Genomic DNA, 18,419 nt, shown 5'->3' with positions numbered 1-18,419 from the left:
AGAGCTCGATGAAATGAGAAATAAGATAGTTCTCTGTGCAGACATAAACAGATGTGCTCACTTAGTGAGAGAATGAAACAAGAACCAGTTGGGCCCATCACTGAGTTATGGGAGAGTCAAGGAACTCCCAGAATTCCAGAGGAAATGCAGTCTTGGGGAGGGGGCATGAGCAGAATGTGGGAACCTCATCCATGACTTTGTGTGAACAGAAGGGCTGGTGACCGGCTCTGGGTGTGGGGCTGCCAGCACAGCTCAGAGGTGGAGCTTATGCCCAACTGTTTAGCATGTTCAAGGCCCCAAATAAAAACTAATAATCAAAAGGGAAAGTGACCGTTGGTCTGGAATGTAGACAGTTGATGCCTGTGATGAGTAGCTTGCTGCATCTATGGCATACACCTGCAGGGAGGTAGACGAGCCCGATCTTTGCAGCCAGAACATCATCTATCTCAGGTTTTGGACTTGTCTAGAAGATATACCTCAGTGAAAATTAATATGTTGGCAGCTTGGGCTCTCAAATACTTAGTTAACATGGCTTTACTTCCAAAATACTGCCTGAATTTCTGGGCCTATGAATGTGAGGACAAGGTTGTAGACTGTGATGGTTCATCCATTAAGGTAATATCATTTTTGTATTTTCCATAAAACAATTTCTTTTCTCTGTTTTATCTTGTAGCCCAAGAATGTCCTTCCTCAGATGTTTCTTAGGTAACAGAGGAGACTCTCCCTGGCTTAAAAAAAGGCTTGGGAGAACATTATTATGAGGGTCTGGAGAAAACTGAGGAGGAGACCCAAATGAAGCAATCTATATGTATGTATGTATGTATGTGTGTGATTTTATGTATCATATATAAATGTATATATGTATACTTGTACATATATCCACAAACACACAATACACACACACACACACACAGAGACAGAGAGAGAGAGACAGAGAGAGAGAGACAGAGAGTTCTGAGATGCCAACTCTGAATTGAACTGGTTTAACCAAACCTTCAGGACTTGTTGGATAGGAAGGCTTGTCTTAAGGGTGTCAAAAAGATGTCATAGCCCCCCCCCCCCGCCCGTTGGATAGCCTTGTCTGAAGTGTCCCAGGCAATGCAGCAACAGTAAAAACTGTGAGTGTAAAGCACAGAATCCGAATCATATTAGTGTTGTCAGCCCATTGCACAAAACCATCTATTCCCTTGGAGATTCAGCAACATATTGGCTAACGTGAAATTAATCCACTGGGGCTACAAGTTGATACATGCCCATGTGACAAATCCATAAACTATATTGTGAGCATTAAAAGAGGAAGCTCAAAAAACGTACGTGAACATATCTGTCTTCTATCCTCCAAGCAAAGCCTTGCTTGTTGAGTCATTCGGGTTAGAGCGGCTGAACAAGGACAGGGCTCTGAAGTATGAGCTCTGTTAACCTTTATAATGGGATGTGTTGACGATGGTACCCCTGGCTGAACCTCAGGAAGCTTTGTACTCAGGTCACTGTTTTAGTATGATTCACTATCCAAAATTTAGAGGAGGCAATGACTCTAATAGCCTGTGACAAAACCCAGAGAATTTCCAGTTCGTGTTGGCTGCCGAGTTGCATTCCCTACACGGCGAAGTCAGAGTTGCCAGCCACAGTAATGAAAATCACTAGCTTTTAGGAGAACAGCAAGAGGCATTGCCGTTAAGAACTTCCGGTGGGGAGTGGTGGGTCACAGCATGCCTTGCTTCCTCGCTTCTGGATTCATAGTTTTAAGTGTTTTTTTTTTTTTTTTTTTTTTTTTTTTAACAGAAGCCTCTGAGAGTAATTTTTGTGACTTTTCCCTGTCTTGAGTGAAATAAAGGGCTGTGTGGTTGGTTATGTGATAGACTGAGGGTTGTTAACTCATCCATCTTGGTGTCAGAGAGCAGATTTTTTTTTTTTGTTTTGTTTTCGATTGGCCCAGAAGTTATCAAATCCAGCAGTTCTCCTCTGACTGTGCAACCCCAGTGGAGGCTTTGAAACCTATCTGACCCAATGATCCTGATCAAGAACTCTCAGCACAGGAATATGCTGTGCTGGAAGAGTATTCTTGAAAATATGCCACGGCCCTGTAAAGAGAGGAAAACAGAAAGGCTGTGGAGATGCTGTTGATGAGAAATGCATGTTTTCATTCATTCTATGGGGCTGAACACACCCTAGGGACATGGAAATGTAGGCATTTCCCTCACCTTTTGACTGTCAATCTTGTGTTTGGCATGACTCAGATGTGTATCTTCCTAATTTTACTAGACAATAGCACAGGCTTCTAGATTTGGGATATTTTTGTTATTTAATTATTGTATTTATTTTTACTTATGCACACGTGCCTGCTTATCTGTATGTGTAACATATGTGTGCAGTGCCTGCAAAGGCCAGAAGAAGGCATCATATCTACTGGAACTCAAGTTTTGGGTGGTTGTGAGCTGACAGTGTGGGTGCTGGGAAGCAAACCTGGGTCCTCTGCAACAGAAGCAAGTGCTCTTAGCCATGGATCTCTCTTCAATTTGGGACATTAATAGTTGTATTGATTCTTTATTCTAAAACAATTGGGTACAAATAGGATTTACAGGGGTTCCACACTTCTGAGTTCTAATATCTAGCTCAGATCTTCTCATCTTTGTATTCAATGCGGCTTTCTGAATACTAGAGATTTTGACAGTATATCACCAAATAAATGGAAGAATAAAAACATAAATATCACTATTACTATTATAAAGCCATGATTCACAGTGTCCTGTAAGCCATCTATAATTGTTGGTAGTAGTCACTCTCTATGAAGGAGGTTTATGGTACTACCCATTTTTCTGTCATATATTAATGGGGAGAGTAGATCATATTTCTACAAACATACTACCTTTCTTTGAATACCGTGCATCTTAATACTTTTTAAAAATTTGTTATTTCACACAACCCACAAACCCATGAATTTCAGCACTCAGTCTGGTACATATGGCTAGAATGGTGTGTTTTGCTCTGTCGTTGCAAAAATAAAATTTGAATATAAATGGAAATTTGGCAGTGTTATTTTCATATTTGGCCCACTGCCATTGCCCAGTGTTGGTACTATGGGTTATTTCAAGCAAGCAAAGAAAATTTATGCCTTAGTTTCCTCGTTTGTAAAAATGAATACATTTCCATAGATATATATACACATAAGCATTGCGAGCACTCCAAAAGTCTTCAGCTATGCAGTCTTGGTGCAAGCTAGATTCTCCAGGAAGCTGGCTTGAACCTGGAGAATGGTTCACAGGAAGAGTACTAGGGAATGTTCTTGAGGTCAACAATGTGAAAGGAACAGATGAAAGAGGCCATGGCACAGAGCTCAGGTATGCTATAGGAAGTTCTGAGTTGGCACAGCCCTTTAGAGTTGCATGCAATTGGAGTGAGAGGCAAATTTTTTATTCATTCAAGTTGACCAGTCAGTGAATAAAGACTTCCCAAGTAGGGTTGAGAATTGGTTGAGACCAATTGGTCTTAGTTGGACCAATCAACAGAGAATTGTCATCCTTCATTCCTAAAGTGGTGATGTGGACAGCTCAGTACAACGTAAACACCAGAGTCAAAATAAGGGCAGCTCATGTGTACAATGTAGCTAACTTTTACAGTGGCTGGTGGCTTTCAGTGAAGACAGAATTGTGGCATGAATGGACACATGGGAATTCTTTCTCTTTGCCTCCATGACTTCTACACAGTCATCTAGGACACTGTGATGCTGTAGAACTCTCTTGAAGGACTCCAATGGGGCAAGAACACAGTAGAAGCCTTTTTGGAATTTGATTGATCTTCTTTCCCTTAGTGAGCCATCACGCCTGCATCTGGTCAGGACTACATAACCCAGATGCATTTCATCTATGACAATGAGTTCTTGACTAATGGACGTGAGCATTTGCCTCATTGTGTCTCTCAGGGTTTTGTTGTATACACAAAAGTGTTCAGGCATTTAAAAAACAAAGGCATTGCATTTACATTAATATGTCTCTAAATCCTGAAAGGGACAATATTTCTAATTTTCTTTGTATGACACTGAAATTTTCTTTTTTAAATAGAAAATATCACACATAATTTCTATGATGAGTAAGTCACAAAGTAAACCAAATAATGTCTTAAACTAAAAGAAAAGAAAGTTTATGCTTTCAGAACTTGTAGAGAACATATAAAGTGATATGTCTAAGGAAGACTCACAGCTTTTAGATGCTTACATTATGTTTATAAAGCCAAAACAAAATACCTGAGGATGCATTTTTGTTTCTCTTTTTTTCTTTTTTAACAGATAATAAAAGAGGAATGGAGTAAATCCCAAGTTAGGGGAAGGAAGTGATTTTAAAAGGTAGGAGCAAGAATAAAGCATAAGAAAAAAACCACAACATTCAGGAATCTCATTTATTGTTGGTGAAACTGTAAAGGCCATGTTTGCCTTGTAAAATGTCTGAAGTCTCTTATATATCTACTTTAGGGCACACTAGTTTCTCTTTTAAATGTTTAGCCACAAGCAAGAAAAACATATATTTACAAAAGCTGTAAAAAAATTTCTTAGAAACCATGGTAGACAGCTTTCTATCACTATAATAAATGCCTGCCTGTAGTAACTACTTTACAGAGAGAAAATTTTATTCTGGTTCATAATTTTGAGAGTTCTAGTCCACAGTTGATTGGTCCTACAGTCTGGGGCTACAGTCTGAAATGAAGATGAGACAGAGCAAAGCCACTGAACTCATAGCTTTGGAAACACAAGAGGAGGAAGGGCCCAGGACACAGCCATATATTCAGTAGTGGTGAAATGTCTTGGCATCTCCAATTTTTCTTGGAAACTGTTCACAAATATAGGTAACAGGTCAAGTAAAGCAAAATGTCAAAAATGGTTGAATCTAGACTCTGATTGCTAGGATGGTCACCATCCTTTTGTTTCATTATGAAATATGTTAAGAGTAAGCATTAAAAATGATGGTATGTTGTGAAAGAATAGAGAATATAATGAATAGAAAGTACACCCAAGAGATTTACAACTTCTAGTATTCACTTAAAAAGATCAGCTTTGGTCTGCAGCAGTATGTGTATATTGCCAGACCTGGTTACAAAGATATATAGATATCTTCATCTGGTTTGTGTTACTATAATAGAGCATTTGAGACTGAGAAATAAATAGAATGGAGGTTTATTTCTTATCATTCTGAAAGGCAGTGAAATTCAATGCCAAGGTGAGATCGATCAGGGAACTGGGCTGACCTTAAGACTATTTGACTAGCGGTTAAATCCTGTTAATATTAATAGTAGGCATCCTTCAATGTTAGATGAATTTAAAGTAAGCTAAGCTGTTGGCTTATTGGCCAATTAGAAACTTCAATTGATAGCTATCAGCTTGCCCTTTGTTTCTGGGTTCCATGAGCAAGGAGTTGTCAACCAAACTGTCTTCTTCTTGGTAACAGATTCTGTCATCACTGTCTGGCTCTTTTGAGTATTTCAGTCATTTTTATGAAGCTCCATTCTCATTGCAAGGACCACTATCACAGTGCTGCCCAAGCTGCATACTTCAGCTTTGGAGGCCTTACTTACATATCAAAGCCTGGAGAATTCCACTTGGGCCTTAACAAGCCTCTGTGCCCTCCAGATGTGACCCACACAAATACACAGATGTTCTGAACTGATAACAACAGTCTTGATTAAGGTTTGTGGCTGAGGAGTACCTCTCCTGTGACTTAACAAAAAGCTTGTGGTGAATGGATGGAAAATAGATTGTGTTTATGTTATGTTAGGTTTGTAGCTATTTCTCATGATGCCCTTGGGGATGGAATTGGAGCCTATGCTGTGATTGGTAGAGTTGCACTTTGAACATCTATGTATCAGCATCTTTTCTAGCTATGTAAGTAGGCTATTTTCAGTCTTGCTAGGTTATCCTGAGATGTTTGTCTCCTGGGAAACCCCTACTTTAGCAACATTAGGGCCCTAGATTTACCCTAATGTCTTATTTGCCTACTTGTCTTTACCACAGGGAAAGCAAACTTGATGGGCTGCACAATGGGCAGATAATATTCTAGATTTCCAAGCTCTGGTAGCTATGAGAGATTGAACAGAAGTGACTAGAAGCTCTAGAGAGCCACTGAATCTAAGAGACCCAAAGTTTAGAGACGCAAGGAACACCAGGAGGCATGTTCGTTATTCCAGAGAGTGACGAAGGACAGAGTCTATAAGAGGCTAAGACTGTAAAGGACAGCAGAAGGAAGGTACACAGGAGAGGCTAAAGATATGGAAAATGAGAGGCTGTAAAGAAATGAAAGGGCTGCAAGTGCCACCATCAAATAAATTTAAAGAGCTTCCAAGGATTAAAGACTAGATGGTCCCCATGCCCAAAACTCAAGAACTGTAACTCACACTGTTGGCCATTAGTGCCATAAGCCCAGATCAAGAAGCCTATGCCTTGACCAGTCAGCACATGAAGAGCTTGGAATCATAAACCTCTGGATTTGGAATCAGAGCTTGGGTAAATGGAGCTTCTCTTTGACTACTCCAGATGTCTATCAAGATACACCCTGATGATGAAGATGTCTGCACATGGTAGGTCTTCCTATTTCTCCTATCACTGAGGCAGAAGATAGCCAAGAAAAAGTTCAAGCTCACTTCTTTATTAACCCTATTCTTGGGATATCACTAATCCATTCATGAGAGCAAACCTCCTGTCACCTGGCCACCTCTTCCTGGGTCTCTCCTTTGCATACTGTTGCACTGAGGATTAAGTTTCTAGTACATAGATTATGTGAATTCAGCTGACAGCAGAAGTCCAACTCTTCAGCATAGTTTCCTTGATGTCTGTCTTGTTTTTCTTTTTCTTGGCAGTTACTGTTTCAGAGTTTGAATGGTGAATTTCTGGGTTCATGATCTTGACTTGCTTATAAATAGATACTGTATCTTTCTCATCATAGGTTAAAGATTTCAGTGTCACTGATCAATAAAACTTAGTGCCTCAATATTATTTCAGTAGTGATTCATTAGGTGCTTAACAACAGCTTTATGGTTCTCAAAAGAGTCTGTAGAGGAGCAGAAGTAACATATCAGGGTGTCTGTCATCATCCATGTTTTAGCCGAAGTGACTTAGAAACCCAGACTGTGTAAGCCTAGAGAAAGGAGGCAGGGAACAGGAGAGGGAAAGATGTAATCAATTAAAGCCAAGTAATCTTGACCATAGTGCTATCTATGTACTTGGAAGTGTTGGTTGGCTATCTTCTTGGCCTCAGTTGATGTTTGTGTCTGTGTCTGGAAGTCCTTATTTGGAAAAATAATGTTTTGCTTCATTTTGTTCAAAATTCCTCAGCTAATATATTTCCCTGTTATGGAAATTAGACCTTAAGGATTTTTTTTCCATGTGGCTCAAGACAGATAAATTTTCTGAATAAAGATGTAAATATAACAACTTTCTGAGTATTTCAAGCTGCTTTCACTTGGACTCTTCATTAATTTCTAATGAAAACTCAGGTGTCTCCTTGGATTCTCTGCATAAATGGACTCCAAATTGGCTACCAAATGATTTCATGGAGAGCCATCCTAAACTGTGGACTCCTGGGTCCATCTCAATTGTATGGAATCAGAATCTGTGGGACATGGGTGATTACAGTCTCTAATTGAAAAAAAAAATCTCCAGGAAAGTTTGTAGGTTTATAGGCAAGATTTCTCAAAATTTTCTGTGTGTAGAAGTCATCAGGGCATCTCCTTATGATGCAAATTCTGACCCAGTACTTCTGAGGAAAGTCAAAGCTCTTGAAAAAACATTAAGCTTCCAAGTGGTACTAATGGTCTGTAGATTACAGCATAGGTAACTATTATCCAAATGCAAGATTCAGCCCTGATTTTAGGGCTGAATCTTGCATTTGGATAATAGCACAATAAGACAAACTTGGTTCTCTCTCTCTCTCTCTTTTTCTTATTTTACATATCTATTCCAGTTCTCTCTCCCTCCCTCCCCCCTTTCTCCTCCCTTCCATGCCTCCCAACCACCCTCCCATCCCATTCCCCCGATGACTGCACAGGGAGGGTGATGCCTTCCAAGAGGGGGCAACAAAATCTGTCAAGTCATTTGTAGTAGGGACTAGGGCCTCCATCCTGCTTCTAGGTTAAGGGAGTATCCCTCCATGGGGAATATACTCCCAAAGTCCTTTTGTGCACCAGAGATACATCCTGGTCCCACTGTCAGAGGTCCCTTAGACTGATCAGGCCTTCTAACTGAGACCTATGTTCAGGGGTCTGAGTCAGTCCAATGCTGGTTTCCCAGTTGTCAGTCTGGGGGTCCATCAGCTCCCCCTTGTTCATGTCAGCTGTCTCTGTGGGTTTCTGTAGCCTGGTCTTGTCCTCCCTCTCTGCATCTGGATTCCATTTCCGTTCAGTGTTTAGCTGTGGGTGTCTGCTTCTGTTTCCATCAGATGAGGGCTTTCCACTATTGCTCAAATTGTTAGTTGGGGTCAGTCTTTTAGGTCTCTGGACATTTCTCTAGAGTCATTCTTCTCTTCAAACTTATAATGGCTCCCTCTTTTATGGTATCTCTCTCTTTCTCTCATCTATTCCTCCTCTGACTCAATCTTTCCGGTCCCAAGTGCTACCCTCTCCTCCCCTTCTCTTTCTCCTAGCTCCCTCTCCACTCACTGCACCCCCCCACTCCCAGTATGCTTAGGAGATCTTATTCCTTTCCCCTTCTGTGAGGGACCTTGTATTAATCTCTTAGATTCCTCCTTGAATCCTAGTGTCTCTGGAGGTGTAATTTATAGGCTGGTGATCCTTTGCTCTAGTTCTAAAATTGATTTATAAGTGAGTACATACCATGTTCCTCTTTTTGTGACTGGGTTACCTCACTCAGAATGGTTTCTTCAAGTTCCATTCATTTGCCTGGGAATTTCAAGATTCCATTGTTTTTTTCCCCCCCCACAGAGTAGTATGCCATTGTGTAAATGTGCCACATCTTTTTTTTTTTTTTTTGGCATGTGGGTGATTTTTATTAACAGTTTTGCCTATTTTTTTGCTACACACAGTAGCATTGCATGATATTATTCTGAAATTCTAAAATGGTAAACAAATGTGTTACACTTTTAAAATTAAAATTCCATGAAAATTAGATAACCTCCCAATTTTTAAGCTAATTGATCCATCTTATGTATTGGTTATTTACTTTTTTAAATTTAATTTTATATAACAAAGTCCAATTAAATGAAAACAAACATTTATACAACAATATTTGGGAATTTGGGCGTCGTTCTTCCCAAACTACTTCCTGCTGGTAAGGGGCGCTGTCTTGGGGGGATTCGAAGAAGATTCAGATATCCTGGCTGTAGTCTGTACGGCTGTTTTGTCCAGCTGTTTTGAATGTAGGATCAGCTTGTACTCTGTTTCAGGCGGTCAGGCTTGATCAAACCACATTAGTCTGGAAGGAATCCACATCTTTTCATTTTCTGTGGAAACAAAAATAGAAATCCTTTTCCCCAGTAACTTGTCCTTGAACTTAAATTTTGGAGTCAAAGCATTTTTTTAAAATTTAATTTATTATTTTACATGTCAACCCCAGTGCCCTCTCCCTCCCTCCATCCCCCTAGCCCTCCCTCCCTCCTTCCCTCCCTTTTACCCTCTCTGCCCTCTCACATGCACTCTAAACACCCTCCCCCCCATCCCCCCACTTCAATTCCATATGTAGGGGAATGCGATCCAGTTGGGGTCATGTAGATCTGACAGGTCCTGTGAAGTAGGGACTAGGGCTTCTCTCCTGTCTCTAGATTAAGGCAGTTATCCCTCCATGGGGGATGTGTTCGCAAAGTCCTTTTGTGCACCAGGGATACATCCTGGCTCCACTGTCTGAGGTCTCTTAGACTGCTCAGACCTTCTGGCTGAGACCCATATTCAGGGGGGCCTGAGTCAGTCCCATGCTGGCTTCCCAGCTATCAGTCTAGTGGCCCTTAGCTCTCCTTGTTCAGGTAAGCTGTCTCTATGTGCTTCTGCCGCATGGTCTTGTCCTCTGCATCTGCTTCTGGGTTCTAGTTAGACTCAGTATTTATGTATGGGTGTTTGCTCCTATTTTGAACAGGCATTAGTTGAGGGCTCCATGGAGAAGTTAGTTGTTGATCTCACTCTCCGGGAAGGGCATTTATGATAGCCTTTCCACGGAAGCTGGGATTGTTAGTTGGGAGCAGACTTGTAGTTCTCTCTACCTTTCTTTGTGTTCAATTTTATCTTCAAACCAATATTGGCTCCCTCTTTTATGTTCTCTCTCTCTGTCTCTGTCTCTCTCTCTCTCTCTTTCCTATCTTCTATTCCTAACCAGGCTCAATCTTCCTGGTCGCACAGGTTTTCCTTTCCTCCCCCTCATTTTCTCCTACTTCTCTCTCCATTCACTGTCCTCCCCCACTTCACCTGAGCTCTGGGGGACTTGTCCCTTCCCAGTTATGTGAGGGACTTTATATGAATCTCTTAGAATACACCTTGTATCCTAGTTCCTCTGGTGATGTGAATTATAGGCTGGTGATCATTTGATCTAGGTCTAAAATCCATATATGAGTGAGTACATACTGTGTTCCTCTTTTTGTGACTGGGTTACCTCATTCAGGATGGTTTCTTCAAATGCCATCCACTTGCCTGTGAATTTCAAGATACCATTATTTTTTTCTGCAGAGTAGTATTCCATTGTGTAGATGTGCCACATCTTCATTAACCATTCTTCAATTGAGGGGCATCTAGGTTGCTTCCAGGTTCTTGCTATTACAAATAGTGCTGCTATGAACATAGTTGAACAGATGTCTTTGTTGCATGGATGTGAATCTTTTGGGTATATGCCTAAGAGGGGGATTGCTGGATCCTGTGGTAAACTAATTCCCATTTTCCTGAGGAACCGCCATACTGATCTCCAAAATGGCTGTATGAGTTTGCACTCCCACCAGCAGTGGAGGAGTGTTCCACTTTCTCCACATCCTCTCCAACATAAGTCATCACTGGTGTTTCTAATTTTAGCCATTCTGGCAGGGGTAAGATGGTATCTCAAAGTTGTTTTGATTTGTATTTCCCTGATAGCTAAGGATGTAGACCATTATCTTAAGTGTCTTTCAGTCTTTTTGATTTCCTCCATTGAGAATTCTTTCTTCAGTTCTGTACCCCATTTTTTAATAGGGTTCTGTGGTGTTTTGTTGACTAGTTTCTTGAGTTCTTTGTGTATTTTGGAGATCAGCCCTTTGTCGGATATAGGGTTGGTGAAAATCTTTTCCAAGTCTGTGGGCTGCCATTTGGTCTTGTCGACTGTATCCTTTGCCTTACAGAAGCTTCTAAGTTTGAAGAGGTCCCATTTATTAATTGTTTCTTTCAGTGCCTGTGCCCCTGGAGTTATGTTAAAGAAGCAGTCTCCTATACCAATTTGTTCAAGGGTACCTCCTACTTTCTATTTTAAGAGGTTCAATGTGGCTGGATTAATGTTGAGGTCTTTGATACATTTGGACTTGAGTTTTGTGCATGGCGACAGACATGGGTCTATCTGCAGTCTTCTACCCACCCTCATCCAATTGTGCCAGCACCATTTGTTGAAGATGCTGTCTTTGCCCCATTGTATAATTTTAGCCGTTTTGTTGAAAATCAGGTGTTCATAGGTGCGTGGATTAATATCAGGATTTTCAATTCGATTCTATTAGTCTACCTGTCAATTTTTATGCCAATACCAGGCTGTTTTCAGAACTATAGCTCTGTAGTAGAGCTTAAAGTCAGGAATGGTGATACCTCCTGAAGTTCTTTTATATTATAGGGTTGTTTTGGCTATCCTGGGTCTTTTGTTTTTCCATATAAAGTTGATTACTATCCTTTCAAGGTCGGTGAAGAATTGTGGTGGGATTTTAATGGGGATTGCATTGAATCTGTAGATTGCTTTTGGTAAGATTGCCATTTTTACTATGTTAATCCTACCTAACCAAGAGCATGGGAGATCTTTCCATTTTCTGGTATCTTCTTTAATTTCTTTCTTTAGAGTCACAAAGTTCTTATTATATAGGTCTTTTACTTGTTTGGTAAGCATTACACCAAGATACTTTATGTTGCTTGTGGCTATTGTAAAGGGTGATGTTTCTATGATTTCTTTCTCTGTCTCTTTGTCGTCTGAATAAAGTAGGGGTACTGATTATTTTGAGTTTATCTTGCATCCTGCTAGTTTGCTGAAGGTGTTTATCAGCTGTAGGAGTTCCCTGGTAGAGTTTATTGGGTCGCTTATGTAAACTATCATATCATCTGCAAATAGAGACAGTTTGACTTCTTCCTTTCCAATTTGGATCCCCTTGATCTCCTTTTGTTGTCTTATAGCATTAGCTCGAACTTCTAGTACGATATTGAAGAGGTATGGAGAGAGAGGACAGCCTTGTCTTATTCCTGATTTTAGAGGAATTGGCTTAAGTTTCTCTCCATTCAGTTTGATGTTGGCAGTTGGTTTGCTGTATATTGCTCTTATTATGGTTAGGTATGTTCCTGTTATCCCTGACCTTTCCAAGACCTTTATCATGAAAGGGTGTTGAATTTTGTAGAAGGCTTTTTCCGCATCTAGGGAGATAATCAAATGGTTTTTCTTTTTCTGTTTGTTTATATGGTGGATCACGTTGATAGATTTTTGTATGTTAAACCATCGCTGCATTCCAGGGATGAAGCCTACTTGGTCATGGTGGATGATTTCTCTGATGTATTCTTGAATTCGGTTTGCCAGTATTTTATTGAGTATTTTTGCATTGATGTTCATCAGGGATATTGGTTTGTAGTTTTCTTTCTTAGTTGTGTCTTTGTGAGGTTTGGGTACCAAAGTTATTGTGGCCTCATAAAAAGAGTTTGGCAATGAACCTTCTGTTTCTATCTTGTGGAACAGTTTGAGGAGTAGTGGTATTAGTTCTTCCTTGAATGTCTGGTAGAATTCTGCGCTGAATCCATCTGGCCCTGGACTTCTTTTGGTTGGAAGGCTTTTGATGACTGCCTCTATTTCATTGTGGGTTATGGGTCTATTTAAGTTGTTTGTCTGTTCTTGATTTAATTTTGGTAAGTGATAGTTATCTAGAAACTTGTCCATTTCCTTTGAATTTTCATTTTTTGTGGAATACAGATTTTCAAAGTATGACCTGAAAATTGTCTGGATTTCCTCTGTGTCTGTTGTTATGTTCCCCATTTCATTTCTGATTTTGTTAATTTTCATGTTCTGTCTCTGCTTTTTCGTTAATTTGGACAAAGGTTTGTTTATCTTGTTGATTTTCTCAAAAAACCAACTCTTTGTTGCATTGATTTTTTTGTATTGTTTTCCTGGTTTCTATTTTGTTGATTTCAGCCCTCAAGTTGATTATTTCCTGGCATCTACTCCTGCGGGGGTGAATTAGCTTCTCTCTGTTCTAAGGTTTTAAGTTGGACTGTTAATTCTCTTATGTGACTATCCTCTGTTTTCTTCATATGGGCACTTAGTGCAATGAACTTCCCTCGTAGCACTGCTTTCAAGGTGTCCCATAAGTTCGGGTATGTTGTATCCTCATTCTCGTTGAATATTAGAAAGTCCTTAATTTCTTTCTTTATTTCTTCTTTGACCCAGGAGTGGTGCAATTGCACATTGTTCAGTTTCCATGAGTTTGCAGGTTTTCTGCTATTTGTGTTGTTGTTGAATTCCAATTTTAAAGCATGGTGGTCCGATAAGATACAGGGGACTATTCCTATTCTCTTGTATCTGTTGAGGTTTGTTATGTCACCTAGTATGTGGTCGATTTTAGAGAAGGTTCCATGTGGAGCAGAGAAGAAGGTATATTCTTTTGTGTTTGGATGGAATGTTCTATAGATGTCTGTTAACCCCAGTTGAGACATAACTTCTGTTATTTCTTTTGTTTCTTTGTTGTGTTTCTGATTTGTGGTCCTGTCTAGTGTTGAGAGTGGTGTATTGAAGTCTCCCACTATAAGTGTGTGAGGTTTTATATGAGCTTTGAGTTTTAGTAATGTTTCTTTTATGAATGTGGGTGACTTTGTATTAGGGGCATAGATGTTCAGAACTGAGACTTTGTGTTGATGGATTTCTCCTGAGATGAATATGAAATGACTGTCTTCATCTCTTTTGACTAATTTAAGTTTGAAATCTAACTTGTTAGATATTAGGATAGCTACGCCTGCTTGCTTCTTATTTCCATTTGATTGGAAAATCTTTTCCCAACCCTTTACCCTGAGGTAATGTCTATCTTTGAAGCTAAGATGTGTTTCTTGTATGCAGCAGAAGGATGGATTCTGTCTTCATATCCATTCTGTTAGCCTGTGTCTTTTTATAGGTGAGTTAAGACCATTAATATTGAGGGTGAGTAAGGACCATTGATTATTGATGCTTTTTTGTTTTAGGTTTGTTGTTGGCAGTGGTTTTGTGAATATATTTGTTCTGCTTTACCCTTGGTTTCTGGTGTAGTTGGATTATCTGTTGCCTACATTTTTGTGGGTGTAGTTACCTTCCTTGGGTTGGAATTTTCCTTCCAATACTTTCTGTAGGGCTGGATTTGTAGATACATATTGGGAAAATCTGGTTTTGTCATTAAATATCTTGTTCTTTCCATCTATATTGATTGAGAGTTTTTCTGGATATAGTAGCCTAGGCTGGCGTCCGTGTTCTCTTAATACTTTTAGAACATCTATCCAGGACCTTCTGGCCTTGAGGGTTTCCATGGAGAAGTCAGGAGTAATTTTGATAGGTCTGCCTTTATATGTTACCTGTCCTTTTTCCTTCGCTGCTCTTAATATTCTTTCTTTATTCTGTATGCTAGGTGTTTTGATTAGTATATGTCGAGGGGTCTTTTTTTCTTTGGTCCAGCCTATTTGGGGTTCGGTATGCTTCTTGTACTTTCATGGGCATGTCCTTCTTCAGATTTGGAAAGTTTTCCTCGATGATTTTGTTGAATATGTTTTCGGCACCTTTGAGTTGGGCTTCCTCACCTTCGTCTATGCCTACTATTCTTAGGTTTGGCCTTTTCATGGTGTCCCACAGTTCCTGGATGTTTTGTGTTATGGATTTGTTGGATTTATGATTTTCTTTGGTCAATGAATCTATTTCTTCTAGTTTATCTTCTGTGCCTGAGATTCTCTGTTCCATCTCTTGAATTCTATTGGTTATGCTTGTGTCCGTAGTTGCTCGTTTTTTTTTTTTTTTGCCCAGCTTTTCAATTTCCATCATTCCTTTCGTTTGTGTTGCCTTTATTTTCTCAATTTCAGTTTTCAAGTCTTGAACTGTTTCCTTCACCTGGTTAATTGTTTTTTCTTGGCTTTCTGTACTTTCCTTAAGGAATTTACTCATTTCTTCCACGTTTTTGTTTTTTCCTCCATTTCTTTCAGGGATTTTCTCACATCTTCTTTGAGGGCCTCTATCATTTTTATGATGGTAATTTTTAAGTCGTACCCTTCTTCTTTCTCTGCTTTGTTGTTGTGTTCCATTCTAATTGGTGTAGATTCCCTAGATTCTGGTGGTATCATGTTTGTCTTTCTGTTGTTAGGTGTTCTCTTGTATTGCCTTCTTCCCATAGTTTCTTCCAGTAGGTGTTGGTGGTGTCTCTTCCCTCTGTCTATGGGACTTCCCCGATGGACTTATGTGGGTCTGAGATTCAATATCTGTAGCTCTGTGTGGTCCAAGCTCTCTAGGAGGTTTCTCTGCAGACAGGGATCCAGGGATGGAGTCAAGGATGAAGATCCAAAAGAAGATGCCAGCAGGTACTCACAGTGGTCCTTTGACCAATAGCTCTGGCCAATAGCTCTGGCCAATGACCGGCAGAAGAGGACGAGGGCTGAGCTTGAACTTGAGAAGGTTTTGCAGGGTAGTGGGATCTCACTGGAAACTGGCGTTCTCCAGCTGAGACCTCGTTCTTTGGCAGGGGCCCGGATTTGGGGGTCAAGGATCTTGCCAGCAGGAACTCTGAGTGGACCCGCAGAGATAGGCGGATCTCTGGAAGGGGCCCGGGACTCCAGTAGAAGATTGGAGGCGCGGTCAGAGACCAAGTCGGTGGAAATTACGGGTGGTTCCGCGGTGCCACATCTTCTTTATCCATTCTTCAGTTGAGGGGCTTCTAGGTTGCTTCCAGGTTCTTGGTATTACAAATAATGCTGCTACAAACATAGTTGAACAGATGTCCTTGTTGCATGGATGTGGATCATTTGGGTATATGCCTAAGAGTGGAATTGCTTGGTTTTTTGGTAGACTGATTCCCATTTTCCTGAGGAACGACCATACTGATCTGCAAAACGGCTGTACAAGTTTATACTCCTACCAGCAGTGGAGGAGTGTTCCCCTTTCTCCATATCCTCTCCATCATAAGTTGTCATTGGTGTTTCTAATTTTAGCCAGTCTGGCAGGAGTAAGATGGTATCCCAGAGTTGTTTTGAATGTATTTCCCTGATAGCTAAGGATGTTGAATAGTTTATTTAGTGTCTTTCAGCCTTTTTGGTTTCCTCTATTGGGAATTCTTTCTTCAGTTCTGTACCCCATTTTTTAAATGGGGTTCTTTGGTGTTTTGTCGACTAGTTTCTTGAGTTCTTTGTATGTTTTGTAGATTATCCCTCTGTCAGATGTAGTGTTGGTGAAGATCTTTCTCCTCCAGGCTGTGGGCTGCCATTTGGTCTTGTCCACTGTATCCTTTGCCTTACAGAAGCTCCTCAGTTTGAGGAGGTCCCATTTATTCATTGTCGACCTCAGTGTCTGTGCTACTTACTGGAGCTATGTTCAGGAAGCAGTTTCCTGTACCATTTTGTTCAAGGGAACCTCCCACTTTCTCTTCTCAGAGGTTCAGTGTGGTTGGATTTTTGTTGAGGTCCTTGATCCATTTGGACTTGAGTATTGTGCATGGCAATAGACATAGGTCTATCTGCATTCTTCTACACACCATCATCTAGTTGTGCCAGTATCATTTGTTGAAGATGCTTTCCTTTTTTCATTGTCAAAAATCAGGTGTTTGTATGTGTGGGTTAATGTTAGGATTTCGATTCGATTCCATTGTTCTACCTGTTTATTTTTGTGCCAATGCCAAGCTGTTTTCAGGACTATAGCTCTATAGTAGAGCTTGAAATCAGGGATGGTGTTGCCTCCTGAAGTTCCTTTATTGTACAGGGTTGTTTTGGCTATTCTGGGTCTTTTGTTTTTCCATATAAAGTTGATTATTATCCTTTCAAGGTCAGTGAGGAGTTGTGCTGGGATTTTAATGGGGATTGCATTGAATCTGTAGATCACTTTTGGCAAGATTGCCATTTTTACTATGTTTATCCTACCTATCCAAGAGCATGGGAGATCTTTCCATTTTCTGGTATCTCCTTTAAGTTCTTTCTTTAAAGACACAAAGTTCTTGCTATATAGGTTGTTCACTGGTTTGGCGTTACCCCAATACACTATGTTGTTTGTATTGTAAATGTTGATGTTTCTCTGATTTCTTTCTCAGCCCCTTTGTCGTCTGTATGGTTACTGATTTTTTTTTTTTTTAGTTTATTTTTTATCCTGCTAGTTTGCTGAAGGTGTTTATCAGCTGTAGGAGTTCCCTGGGAGAGTTTTTTGGAATGCTTATGTAAACTATCATATCATCTGCGAATAGAGACAGTTTGACTTCTTCCTTTCACTTTGGATCTACTTGATCTCCTTTTGTTGTCTATTGCTTTAGCTAGAACTTCAAGAGGTATGGAGAGAGAGGGCAACCTTGTCTTGTTCCTAATTTTAGAGGAATCTCCTTAAGCTTCTCTCCATTCAGTTAGATGTTGGCTGTTGTATTAATGTATATTGCTTTTATTATCTTTAGGTTTGTTCCTGTTATCTGTGATCTCTCCAAGACTTTTATCATGAAAGGGTGGTGAATTTTGTCGAAGGCCTTTTCAGCATCTAGTGAGATGATCATATGGTTTTTCTTTCTCAATTTGTTTATATGGTGGATCACATTGATAGTTTTTTGTATGTTGAACCATCCCTGCAATCCAGGGATAAAGCCTACTTGGTAATGGGGAATGACTTCTGTGGATTTGGTTTGCTAGTATTTTATTGAGTATTTTTTGCATCGATGTTCATCAGGGATATTGTTCTGTAGTTTTCTTTCTTTTTGTGGCTTTGGGTGGCTTGGGTACCAAGGTGATTATGGCCTCATAAAAAGAGTTTGGTAATGAACCTTCTTCTGCTTCTATTGTGTGGAGCAATTTGAGAAGTATTCTATTATCTCTTCTTTGAATTTCTGGTAGAATTCTGCAGTATAGCTATGTGGTCCTGGGCTTTTTTTTTTTTTTTTTTCTTTTTCTTTTTCTTTGTTTTTCTTTCCTTTTTTCTTTTTTTTTTTTTTTTTGTTGGGAGGCTTTTGATGACTGCTTCTCTTTCATTAGTGGTTATAGGTGTATTTAACTTGTTTATCTATTCTTGGTTTTATTTTGGTAAGTGATAGTTATTCAGAAATTTGTCCATTTCC

This window comes from Phodopus roborovskii, unplaced genomic scaffold (genome assembly GCF_943737965.1).
Source record: "Phodopus roborovskii unplaced genomic scaffold, PHOROB, whole genome shotgun sequence".
Taxonomy (NCBI): Eukaryota; Metazoa; Chordata; class Mammalia; order Rodentia; family Cricetidae; genus Phodopus; species Phodopus roborovskii.
Note: the sequence above shows the minus strand (reverse complement) of the source record.